Here is a 13193-nt window from a genome sequence, read left to right on the forward strand (position 1 = left end):
GGTATATAAAACTAATAATAAATAAAATAAAAATAAAAACAAAGAAGATCTGGGGCCTGGAGACCAAACCCTGCAAGGAAGGGTTGAGGGACTCGGGAATGTTCAGTCTGGAGAAGAGGAGATTGAGCAGAGACATGATTGTCCACTTTAAGAGTTTGAAGGGCTGTCACGTAGAGGAAGCCGTTCCTGTTGGCAGCAGTGAATAGGACTTGCAGTGGTGGGTTTAAATTATGGGCAGAAAGGTTCCGGCTGGATATTAGGAAAACATTTACAGTACGAGTTGGGCAACAGTGGAATCAGCTGCCTAGGGAGTATCAGCAGAGTTTAAAGCGGAGTCACTCTGGTAAGATGAGAAGGTTTAGTAGTCTTCTTGCACTCACTGCAACCTTTTATCACACTTGGAAAAGAATACTCTTCACTCAAGATGTTCTTTCCATAGGAAGGCTTTTACTTTAGCAGTTGCAAGGTTACACAAGTCTACTCTATACAAGACTATAAGACTATACAGAACTCTTCAGTAATAACAAAGTTCAAAACACAGAGAACTCAACTCAGATTCTATCTCTATCTGAACTTAGCATATACATATACAATGCATACAACCAACAGGATACTTTTCCCCACCCCGGCATCAGCCTCTCATTGGTCTAGAGTTACAGTTGAACCCACCAATCATGTTAAATGTTAAATGTTGCTACTTTTTGCCTCTAGACTGACTGTCCCCGGCCTTTGGGGTTTGCAAACTTCTGCTAACTTGAAATGACCCTTTAGGGAACCTCTTTTTTTATATATCATGAAAGGGAGGTGGTGGGCTCACCCTCGCTGGCAGTCTTTAAGCAGCGGCTGAACAAACACTTGTCAGGGACGTTCTAGGCTGATCCTGCGTTGAGCCAGGGGTTGGTTGGGCAGCCTGTCTGGTCCCTTCCAACTCTATGATTCTGTGACTGCAGAAATAAGTTTCCATGGAGGAAATGGAAGCTTGGGAGATGGATTCTATGGCCCAACACTCCTGCTAAGTGCCCTCCCCTCCCCAAACTCTGCCTCCCCTAGGCTCCACCTCTGTATCTCCAGAGATTTCCCTACCTTATGCTGGCAACCCTATATTTCTGAGATTGTAGCCCGAGGGCCTTAGAATGTGCACCCAAACGCCAGCCACGTGGCCAAATCCTAAGTCTTGAAACTCCAATGGGAGGCACTATCATAAGGTGACTGGAACCTACTAAAAAAACTAAGCCCATCTGATGTGCTTAAAGGATGCTTGATTTATTAATTAAAATGGAACTGTGCAATTTTGCAGGGCCTGTAAGATGGACCTGCTCCACCAGGCTGACGGTTGAGGCAGCAACTGTCTTCCCTCTAGCTGGCCTCCCTCCTCCCCTTCCCCGCCTTTTATTCTTTTGCTGTTTCCTTTCCACTTGCACTGATATGATATGGGAAATAGGCTGTGTAAATTGCTACTTTTTAACGTCATGTGGATTGAATTATCAGAGACTGCTGCAGGTTGCATATGTACTATACTGATTTTATTGGGGTTTTCTTGTTGTTGTTGTCGGAAGCTGTCTGTCAACGAACAAACAAACAAACAAACTGGATTCCAGGGTTTCCAAAGCAGGCATATTTTTAAGGTGGCACTGCGCCCCCCCATGCCCCCTATAGCTGTGTGCCTGTCATTGTGACTGATATCCAGTGGTCGACATTGCCCCTACACATCTGCATAGTCCCCCTTTAAAATTGATTGATTGATTGATTGATTGATTGATTGATTGATTGATTGATTGATTGATTGATTGATTGATTGATTGGATTTATAACCCACCCTGCTGGCATGGCCAATTGGAATTGTAGTCCATGAACATCTGGAGTGCCAGAGTGGGACAATTGGCCATGCCAGCAGGGGCTGATGGGAATTGTAGTCCATGAACATCTGGAGTGCCAGAGTGGAACAATTGGCCATGCCAGCAGGGGCTGATGGGAATTGCAGTCCATGAACATCTGAAGTGCCAGAGTGGGACACCCCTGCAATAGACGAACAGAGTTGGTTTGCCTGCCTCTGTGGACCAACCCTGGACTTCCTTGGTGGTCTCCCATCCAAATACCTACCAGAGCTGACCCTGCTTAGTTGGCTATTTAGGTCGCAGTCAGAAAAAGCAATGTGTGTGTCAAATGCCACCTTGTCCCTTCTGACTCACGGCAACTCTTCAAATCAATGTTCCTCCGAATGTCCTACAGTTAGCAGATGCCGTGGCTTCCTTTGAGGAGTCAATCCATCTCCTGGTTCTTCCTGTTTCTCTGCTGCCTTCGACTTTTCCTGCCGTTCTGGTCTTTTTTTCGCTGACTCTCTTCTCACAATGTGACCAAAGTATGATAGCTTCAGTTTAGTCATTCTCATTTCTAGGGAGAGTTCAGGTTTGACTTGATGTAGAGCCACTGATTCGTCTTTCGGGCAGTCTGCAGCGTTCATAAAACTCTCCTTCAACTGCTCATTTCAAAGGGATCACCTTTCTTCCTGTCAGCTTTCTTCATTGTCCGACTTTCACGCCCGTACAGAGTAATGGGGAATACTATGGAATGAACTATTTCAATCTTGGTTGCCAGTGACACATTCTTACACTTAAGAGTCGTTTCTAGCTCCTTCATGACCGTCCTTCTCCTCAGTCTCCTCCTGAGAGCCGGCGTGGTGTGGTGGTTAAGAGCAATTGGGTTCTAATCTGGAGAACCGGGTTTGATTCCCCACTCCTCCACCCGAGTGGCAGAGGCTTATCTGGTGAACCAGGTGTGTTTCTGCACTCCTGCATTCCTGCTGGGTGACCTTGGGCTAGTCACAGTTCTCTCTGAACCCTCTCAGCCCCACCTGCCTCACAAGGTGTCTGTTGTGGGGAGAGGAAGGGAAAGGAGCTTGTAAGCCACCTTGAGTCTCCTTACAGGAGAGAAAGGTGGGGTATAAATCCAAACTCTTCTTATTCTTATTCTTCTGATATCTTGGTCGCAATCTCCCTTTTGGTTGATGATGGAGCCAAGGAATAAAAAGTTTTCAACAATTTCAGTTTCTTCACTGTCCACCTTAAAGTTCAGTAATTCTCCAGTAGTCATTACTTTTACCTTCCTTTGGATTTATACCCCGCCTTTCTCTCCTGCAAGGAGCCTCAAAGCGGATTACAAACTCCTTTCCCTTCCTCTCCCCACAACAGACGCCGTGTGAGGTAGGTGGGGCTGAGAGAGTTCAGAGAGAACCGTGACTGGCCCAAAGCAAGCTTCATGTGGAGGAGCAGGGAATCGAACCCGGTTCTCCAGATTAGAGTCCGCTGCTCATGTGGAGGAATGGGAAAGAAAAACCCGGTTCTCCAGATTAGAGTACACATGCTCATAACCACTACACCGCACTGTCTCTCAGCAGCAGTTGCTTTGAGTCTTCTCTATACCCTGGGAAATTTTGTTGGTCTTAAAGGTGACGCTGAACTCTGGTTTTGTTCCCTGCCCTCCTTTCTCCCACTACCCGGCCAGGGCTTCGGAAGCTGAGCCGATTAATCCCGCCACACTGACGGAGCAGATCCAACTCAATTAGCCGCAGCTCAGAGGCTTCGGCGACAGATCTGGGCCTGCTTCCAAGACTCATTCATCACCAAGGAAAATTCTAGAAGCCAGAGAACGGGAGGATAGACCGCTCCCAGTTCTTAGGGTCAAGGGTTCGGTAGGAAGCTGAGGTCAGGCGGAGGGAGAGATCAGCAGAGACAGGGAGCGGGGCAAAGGAATGTTGGTTGGGAGGGTGGCCTAGGAGAGAAACGAGAGCCAGGACAAATATTTCTCCATACCGTTAAAAATCCCTTGATGAAGAAAACTAGCATGTCAGCCTTATTCCTAACCATAATGAAAGTGGGGGAGGTTGCTCAAAGGTTAACAGTCCGAACAAGCACCTACGTGGCTGATGGTATAAATGTACCCAATATCTCTAATTTTCAATATAGATATACTGAAACAATTATCAATACACTTTTATACTGTATAACATAAATAATATCTACACAGAGAAGAGTAACAGGCCAGCAGGGGTCTGCAACCTGCGGCTCTGCAGACGTTCAAGGACTACATGGCCAATTGGCCATGCTGGCAGGGGCTGATGGGAATTGTAGTCCATGAACATCTGCAGAGCCGCAGGTTGCAGACCCCTGGGCCAGAGTCTCTATCCTGGAGAACCAGTTCTGACGTAGTGAAGAAAGAATTTTTGGTAGCCTTTTTTGAAAAATTTACAAGAGAGCAGGCCACTGTGAAGGTTTCATGAAGTCATTCAACAACCAGGGAATGACAGCCCGTGTGGATATTGTTCAATGTTAATTTGTTGTTGTGAGCCCTTTGTAGAGGGTCCATTTTATTTTTTGCTCTTTTGTGTAAATTAGCACACAATCATAAACCTGTGTAGATATTGTTTATGTTACACGGTATAAAAATCTATTTATCATTGTTTAAGTGTATGTATATTGAATGTATATTGTATTGAATATTGTATATTGAATATTAGAGATATTGGTACATTAATGCCATTAGCCATATAGGTGCTGGTTCAGATTGTTATTCCTGAATACTAGCATTCTATATGCAGGGCTTTTGGCATGGAGGAACGTCTAACTGCATGTGCCAACATTCATGTTCTTCTAACAGTGGGGGGTGTTTTCCGGGGCAAAGGAATTTTGGTTGGGAGGGTGCCTGAGAGAGAAAGGAGAGCCAGGACCAATAGGGAATATTTCTCCATTCCCTCAAAAAAATCCCTTGATGCAGAAAACAAGCATGTCAGCCATATTCCTGAGTACTAGCGTTCTACATGCAGGGCTTCTGGCCTGGAGGAATATCTAATGGTATGGGCCTCCGGCGGCAGACTAAACATTCTAATGGTGTTGTTGTTTATCTGCACAACTACACAGGTGCAGATGGTTGTCTCGTGGGACATTGGCATGGCTGTGAGGGTTCATTTGTGCATGCCTGCGTAGCAATGCGAAGTAATTTTAAAAAATAGACTCGCCTCCATGGGAAATGTCTCCTGGGAAATGTAGTTCCCACCATGTCGTTTGCAGCCTGGAAGGGACTACAGTCAGACCTCTTCTCCAGCCTGCTCAGTTTGATAAAGTAAGTGTGGGGTAAGAGCTGCAGGGGGCGCCGCGGGGGAAGGTGCCGCGGGGGGACGAAAAAGCCAGAGTGTGCACCGGGTGCACTCTGGCCCAGCTGCACCTCTGGATTTGAGGGTGGAGACCAAAGAAGAAGAGGAGGAGGAGGAGGAGGAGGAGGAGGAGGAGGACAGGGAGTCTAGATTTATACCCCTCCTTTCTCTCCTGTAAGGAGACTCAAGGTGGCTTACAAGCTCCTTTCCCTTCCTCTCCCCACAACAGACACCTTGTGGGTTAGGTGGGGCTGACGGAGTTCTGAGAGAACTGTGCCTAGGATTCATGTGAAGTAGTAGGGCAGTAGTGGCGAACCTTTGGCACTCCAGATGTTATGGACTACAATTCCCATCAACCCCTGCCAGTATGGCCAATTGGCCATGCTGGCAGGGGCTGATGGGAATTGTAGTCCATAACATCTGGAGTGCCAAAGGTTCGCCACCACGGCAGTAGGGAAACAAATGTGATTCACCAGATCAGAGTCCACTGCTCATGTGTAGGAGTGGGGAAACAAACCTGGTTCTCCGGATTAGAGCCCACCCCTCAACCTCTGCACCAGGCTGGCAAAATAAGAACAATACCAAGACGATAACTCTAAGACTATAACAATAAAACTCAAAACAAAGATGCACAAACCTTTGCCTCCCACAGACGGACAATTCCAAATTTGTAAGGAAATCAATAGTTATTACCAATATTTGTCTGTCTTGAGACTTGGAGCCGCTCATAATCGTAAATACAAACAAATGTGACTGAAGGAAATAACTTTGAGATTGATAATAGCAGTAAAACTTTAAAGACAAAGCGAGGAAGAGGTTTTGCTCTAGGCTCCAGCCAGGTCAAATGAATGTAAGTAAATGACGCCGTCCAAGGGGCCTGTCTCCAGTGTCCCCCTTCACCTCTTAGCACCAGCAGCGTATCTAAGGTATGGCAGGGATGGCAGGTGCCCTGGGCACCACTTAAAGGGAGGGGTGCCAGCCTTGCCTGCCTGCCCGCCCACCAGAGCTGTGCTTTCTGTGCATCTTGCCTCACTCTATCCACCATCCTGCCCCCCCCCCCGGTGCTGCTTAGCCATTGGTGGCACTGCACCCACCCCACACTGACCCATGCTTTGGGGGAAGGCTTCCACCAACCTGAGCCAGCAAAAAGGTGCACAGCTGGCCAGAAAGAGGACTTGGGGGGGAGGAAACATTTTTGTTGTTGTTGTTGTTGTTGTTGTTGTTGTTGTTGTTGTTGTTATTATTATTATTATTGATGATGATGATGATGATGATGATGATGATGATGATGATGATGATGATGATGATGATGATGATGATGATGATGATGATGATGATGATGATGATGATGATGATAATAGGAAACCTTTCTTCACACAATGTGCGATTGATATTTGGAATATTCTGCCACAGGAGTGTGGAATATTCTGCCACAGGAGGTGATGGTGGCCACTTACCTGGATAGCTTTAAAAGGGGCTTACAACCAGTCAATGAAAGATTCTGCTCATACTGTCTAAATCAAGAAGAGACTCTTACTCTTGCTCTTATGATCTTCTCGAGTCCTACATATGCAAGCATCAGATACTTGCTACCTCAAGCCATGTTTAATAAAGCACTAATATGCTCAGGAACTGCCTTACTTCTAAACAATAAAAAAACTGAGATGTCGGAAAAGACCGCAAAATTTCTTCTGCAAGTGATTGCTATTCACACTCAGGAACAACAGAACAAAAGAAGAGAACTTGATCTTGTTTTAATATCCATTTATTTTATATTTTTATTCTTATTTTTTTATGCCTAATAAAGGTTATATGCATGTGTGTGGTGTTGGAATTGATGTTTTACAGACACCGTCAGTGGGTTCCAGATCAAATGAAGCCTGAACTCTCCCTAGAAGTTAAAAAGATAAAAAAATAAGGTTGTCATAGTTTGGTCACATAAGGAGAATACAAAAGTCATTGGGAAAGACAATAATGCTAAGAAAGGTTGGTGGCAGCAGGAAAAGAGGAAGATATGGTGAATTGACTCAAGGAAGGAAACCACAGGCCTCAGTTTGCAAGTTGATTGGACATTTTGGAGGTTGTTGATTGATAAGGTTGCCATCAATCAGCCATCACTTGACTGGCCCATAACACACACACGACACGTGAGAAGGATCTCAATTCACAAAGAGCACATTCATAACAGCCAGAGGGCACATCTTCCCCCAAAGCACAGCTGTGCCCAGAAACACCATGGGAGGTTTTTTGAAGAAGAAGAAGAAGAAGAAGAAGAAGAAGAAGAAGAAGAAGAAGAAGAAGAAGAAGAAGAAGAAGAAGAAGAAGAAGAAGAAGAAGAAGAAGAAGAAGACGACGACGACGACGGCGGCGGCGAGGAGGAGGAGGAGGAGGAGGAGGAGGAGGAGGAGGAGGAGGAGGAGTTTGGGTTTATCCCCCCAATTCCCGCAAGGAGACTCAAGGTGGCTTACATGCTCCTTTTCCTCCCTCTCCCCACAACAGAGACCTTGTGAGGTAGGTGGGTCTGAGAGAGTTCTGAGAGAACCGAGACTATCCCAAAGACTCCCAGCAGGCTTCATGTGCAGGAGCAGGGGAACAAACCTGGGGCACCAGATCAGAATCTGCCACTCAGGTGGGTAATCAGACCCGGTTCTCCAGATTGGAGTCCACCTGCTCTTAACCACTACACTGCACCACACTAGAAAGGTGCTCCATCCCTATTCTCACCAGTGAATTATTGCAGGGTATCAGAGTGCCTCCTGACTGGAAAGAGGTACACTCAGAAGAAGAGGAGAGATTGGATTTATATCCCCCTTTCTCTCCTGCAGGAGACTCAAAGGGGCTTACAATCTCCTTGCCCTTCCCCCCTCACAACAAACACCCTGTGAGGTGAGTGGGGCTGAGAGAGCTCCGAGAAGCTGTGACTAGCCCAAGGTCACCCAGCTGGCATGTGTGGGAGTGCACAGGCTAATCTGAATTCCCCAGATAAGCTTCCACAGTTCAAGCAGCAGAGTGGGGAATCAAACCCGGTTCCTCCAGATTAGAGTACACCTGCTCTTAACCACTGTGCCACTGCTGCCCCTTAAATATCTTGATGGCTTAATGTCCTTAGAAAGAAGTTCAGTTCAGCCAGGATTCCAGGACTGAGCATGAATTTGCCCCCCCCCCCCCCCCCCCAAAGAGTAAAGAAAGAAACGTGTGGGAAAGGGTGACCTCAATAAATCCATGCAACAGTCCATCAAACCAGGGTTAAAAATAACTTTCAGCAATTTACATATGCAAGATTTCTGGCTACAGGAGGTCTGTGTGAGCTTGTGTGTGGAGAACCAGACCTGAGATCCATCATTTGTCCTGCAGTCATGACCCTCTGCTGCCTTACTCCAGGGTAGCCTTCTGCTAGAAGGAAAGGTTAATGTCAGCATATGGGATTTATGTCCATTATAAATATATCCCCTGGTAGGAATGCTAGCATCCAGGTGAGACCTGGAAACCTCCCAAAAAACACAGCACCTCTCCAGACTACACAGATCAGTACATCTGGAGAAAGTGGAGATTGACTCTATGGCCTTGTACCCCACGGAAGTCCCTGTCCTCCCCAGGCTCCACCCCCATCTCTAGGGCCCCTTCCGCACCTGCAGAATAATGCATGTTCCATCCACTTTCACAATTGTTTGCAAGTGGATTTTGCTATTCCGCACAGTAAAATCCAGCTGCAAAGTGGGTTGAAAGTGCATTATTCTGCATGTGCGGAAGGGGCCGTAGAAGTTTCCCAATCTCAAGCTGGCAATCTTACCCCTCCATCCCACACTGGTGGCCAGTTAACCCAATCCACTGGGCTTTCAATGCTTAGCTTCTGTGGTGAGCCACCTGGATTGGCTGTTGGGAATCTGGAGAATGGCCAATCAGAGGCTGTGTTCTCTCTCATGAGGAACAGAAAAGGATTGGTAGAATACCATGGAAACTGGAGGTGTTTGCCCTGGCCTGATGGAGCTGACTGAGGCAGAGAGGCCAACCTCTGCAATGGGGCAAGAGTCCTTTTCATACATTAAAAGGGCTGAAGCAAGGGGGCTCTATCACGTCCCCTCCAGTTAGAGTTTCTAGCTTGGTGTGAAGGAGGAGGAGGAGGAGGAGGAGGAGGAGGGAGTTGATTTATATCCCCCCTTTCTCTCCTGCAAGGAGACTCAAAGGGGTTTACAATCTCCTTTCCCATACCTCCCCCCACACACACACAACAAACACCCTGTGAGGTAGGTGGGGCTGACAGAGCTCCGAAGAACTGTGACTAGCCCAAGGTCACCCAGCTGGCATGTGTTGGAGTGCACAGGTTAATCTGGTTCACCAGATAAGCCTCCACAGCTGAAGTGGCAGAGTGGGGAATCAAACCCGGTTCTCCAGATTAGAGTGCACCTGCTCTTAACCACTGTTCCATGCTGGCTCTCTTATGAAATTCCTGAAGACTTCTGGAAGTCTGGGGGTGGGGGTGGGGGGGTGGGGGGAGAATTCGGCAAGGGGAGGAACACTGGGGTAAAGAACCACAGAGTCCACCTTCCAAAGTGGCTGTTGAGCTGATCTCTGTTGCTTGGAGGTCATCTCCAGCTACCCCCTGGAGGTTAGCAACACTAGTTCCACTTTGGCAAGCCCCCCCCCCCCGCCCTTTGACCGATATCAATTTTTGTAAACTTTTTATCAGAATTTTGAAAATTTACAAAGCATACCTGAGTGAATAATCAAATAGTTGATGGGGATCGTTGGTATCTCTCTCCAACCCTAAGGACGGAAGAGAATGCTCTATCCCTTTCATTATTATACCTCCAAAATTGTAAACATTCCCAACAATGTATTATCGAAGGCTTTCACGGCCGGATTCCACTGGTTGTGGTGGGTTTTCCGGGCTGTGTGGCCGTGGTCTGGTGGATTTTGTTCCTGACGTTTTGCCTGCAACTGTGGCTGGCATCTTCAGAGGTGTACCACAGAGGGAAGTCTGTTACACACTGTTCAACTCAGTTCCAAATATGTATGACCGTCTTGGAAGAAACAGAAGTATTGGAAGTATTTTCCCACTTTTCTTCTGCTTTGCAGACTCCTATTTTATCAAAAATCATCATTAGCCAGCACTTTCTAAGCCATAGATCAATAGTGGGTATATTAGTTTGCTTCCAGTATTTTGCAATTAGCAGTCTTGCTGCTATTATCATATTTCTTGTACTGCAACTATCCTTTTTTCCCCCTAATGATTTTTCCATTCGGCGCGATCCTATGAAGCTGTTCCACTAACTCTGGGGTACTCACCCAGTCTCTTGCTTAGTAATTGTGCAGCTCTCAGAGAAGAAGGAGGAGGAGTTTGGGTTTATACCCCGCCTTTCTCTCCTGTAAGGAGACTCAAGGCAGCTTGCAAACTCCTTTCCCTTCCTCTCCCCACAGCAGACAGTCTTGTGAGGTGGGTGGGGCTGAGAGAGTTCTGAGAGAACTGTGACTGGGCCAAGGTCACCCGACAAGATTCATGGGGAGGAGCAGGATAACAAATCCAGTTCACTGGATAAGACTCCACCGTTCGTGTGTAGGAGTGCGGAATCAAACTCTAGATTAGAGTCCACCGCTCTAACCACTACACCACGCTGGCTCCCAGTTTAACACCAGTTTAAACCATTTTCCAGATGGAACTGGAATATGTGGTAGTTGTAAGAATTGTGTGTTTTAATGAGGATTTTACTGCAACTTGTCATTTTAAATCGAGTTTGTGTGTGCTTATATTATGATATTTGATCATTCCTGATATAAGCTGCCCTGAGTCCAATTTGCCAGGGGAGTGCGAGGTAAAAAATTTCCATTCATTCATTCTTGGGAGCGATATGTGACTGTATTGTCGAAGGCTTTCACGACCGGAATCACTGGGGTGCTGTGTGGTTTCCGGGCTGCTAGAACACAGCCATACAGCCCAGAAACCACGCAGCACCCCAGATATGTGACTTTTTGAGATGTCATCTCTGGATCTTCTGAGTACAATTCTCTAATGTGATACCCACCACATGTTTCAGAAAAGTGGGCAAGGCCACTGCCCAGTGGTGCTTTTAAGAACATAAGAACACAGCAAATGTCCTACCAGATCAGATCAGTAGTCCAAATAGTCCAATACCTTGACCCAACCAGTGGTGGGATCCAAAAATTTTAGTAACAGGTTCCCATAGTGGTGGGATTCAAACTGTGGGGGATGGGCGGGGCACGATGGGGGCGTGACTGGGCATTCCGGGGGCGGGGCATTTCTGGGGGGGGGACGCTGTGGCAAGAGACGCGCCGGCCACTGGGGCCTGGTCACTTGGGTGGTGGGAAACGAATGCACGCAGGCGCAGGCTGCCACGCACACGGGTGCACCTCCTGCTGGGCTGCTTCAAGTTCTGCTCGCTACTGCTGAGAGGAGGGGCGTAACTGAGGCAAAAATCACGTGGCAAAATCACCAATTAGTAACCCCCTCTCGGCACACACAAATAATTAGTAACCTACTCTCGGGAACCTGTGAGAACCTGCTGGATCCCACCTCTGAACCAGTTCCTCTGGAGGGTCAACAACAGGGCATAGAGGCTGAGGCCTTCATAAGAGCATCAGAAGAGGCCTGCTGGATCAGATCAGTGGTCCATCTAGTCCAGCATCCGATCTCATACAGGATTGCTAATCTCCAGAGGAAGCCTAGAGCGCTTCCAGATTTATAACTGGTTTGCATTCCACAGAGACCAGTTCCCGTGGAGCAGAAAGGCTGCTTTGGAGACCAGACTGTATGACATCATTCACTGCTGAAGGCCCTCCCCTTCCCAAATCCCATCCTCCCCAAGCTCCACCCCCAAATTGCCAGGGATCTCCCAACTGGTAGCTGGCATCCCTGCCAAGCAACGTAGTGGTTAGGAATGGCAGAGTCTAATCTGGAGAACCAGGTTCAATTCCCCACTCCACGTGAGCGGCCTCCTCACATGAAGCCTGCTGGGTGACCTTGGGCCAGTCTCAGTTCTCAGATGTCTCTCTCACACACACCCCATCTCATAAGGTGTCTGTTGTGGGGAAGGGAAGGGAAAAGGAGTTTGTAAGCCGCTTTGAGACTCCTTACAGCTGAGGAAAGTGGGTTATAAATCCTCCTCCTCCTTCTCCTCCTACACAGTGGCGTAGGAGTTTAAGAGCTCTTGTATCTAATCTGGAGGAACCGGGTTTGATTCCCAGCTCTGCCGCTTGAGTTGTGGAAGCTTATCTGGGGAATTCAGATTAGTCTGTGCACTCCCACACACGCCAGCTGGGTGATTTTGGGCTAGTCACAGCTTCTTGGAGCTCTCTCAGCCCCACCTACCTCACAGGGTGTTTGTTGTGAGGGGGGAAGGGCACTGGCGTAATGCCCATTGGGCAAGGTGGGCAGCTGCCCAGGGCATCACCTTGTGGGGGGCATCAAAATGCTGGGTTCGTTTTTGGATATTTTTAGTGATTTTCCATTTTTGGCCTGCAGGGGGCGCAGTTTTTAGGCTAGCGGCACCAAATTTTAGCGTATCATCAGGAGACTGTCCTTATGCTACCCCCCAAGTTTGGTGAGGTTTGGTTCAGGGAGTCCAAAGTTATGGGCTCCCAAAGGGGGTGCCCCTATCCCCCATTGTTTCCAATGGGAGCTAATAGGAGATGGGGGCTACAGTTTTGAGGATCCATAACTTTGGCCCCCCTGCACCAAACTGCACCAAACCTGAGGGGAATCGTTAGGGCAGTCTCCTGATGAGACCCTGAAAGTTTTGAGACTGTGCCTTCAAAAATGTGCCCCCCAGCCTGCAACCCCCATTGACAGAAATGCATAAAACTCAATGCAGAACAAAGATTCTTGGGCAAATTTCGGGATGTTCTTGCAGGGAGGGCATTCTTAGATGTATCATCACCAAAATTTCAGGGTGTGCTGAAATTGTGTTGCTGATATGTCTAAAAACTTCAACCCCTGCAGGCACCAATGTCCTGGTGCAAAAAAAATTTGGTCGTGGTGGAGTGGCTGCCCATGTGGGGGGGCATCCAACTCAGGTTTTGCCCAGGGCTACAG

The sequence above is a fragment of the Sphaerodactylus townsendi genome, linkage group LG01, assembly GCF_021028975.2.
Source record: "Sphaerodactylus townsendi isolate TG3544 linkage group LG01, MPM_Stown_v2.3, whole genome shotgun sequence".
In the NCBI taxonomy this organism is placed as follows: domain Eukaryota; kingdom Metazoa; phylum Chordata; class Lepidosauria; order Squamata; family Sphaerodactylidae; genus Sphaerodactylus; species Sphaerodactylus townsendi.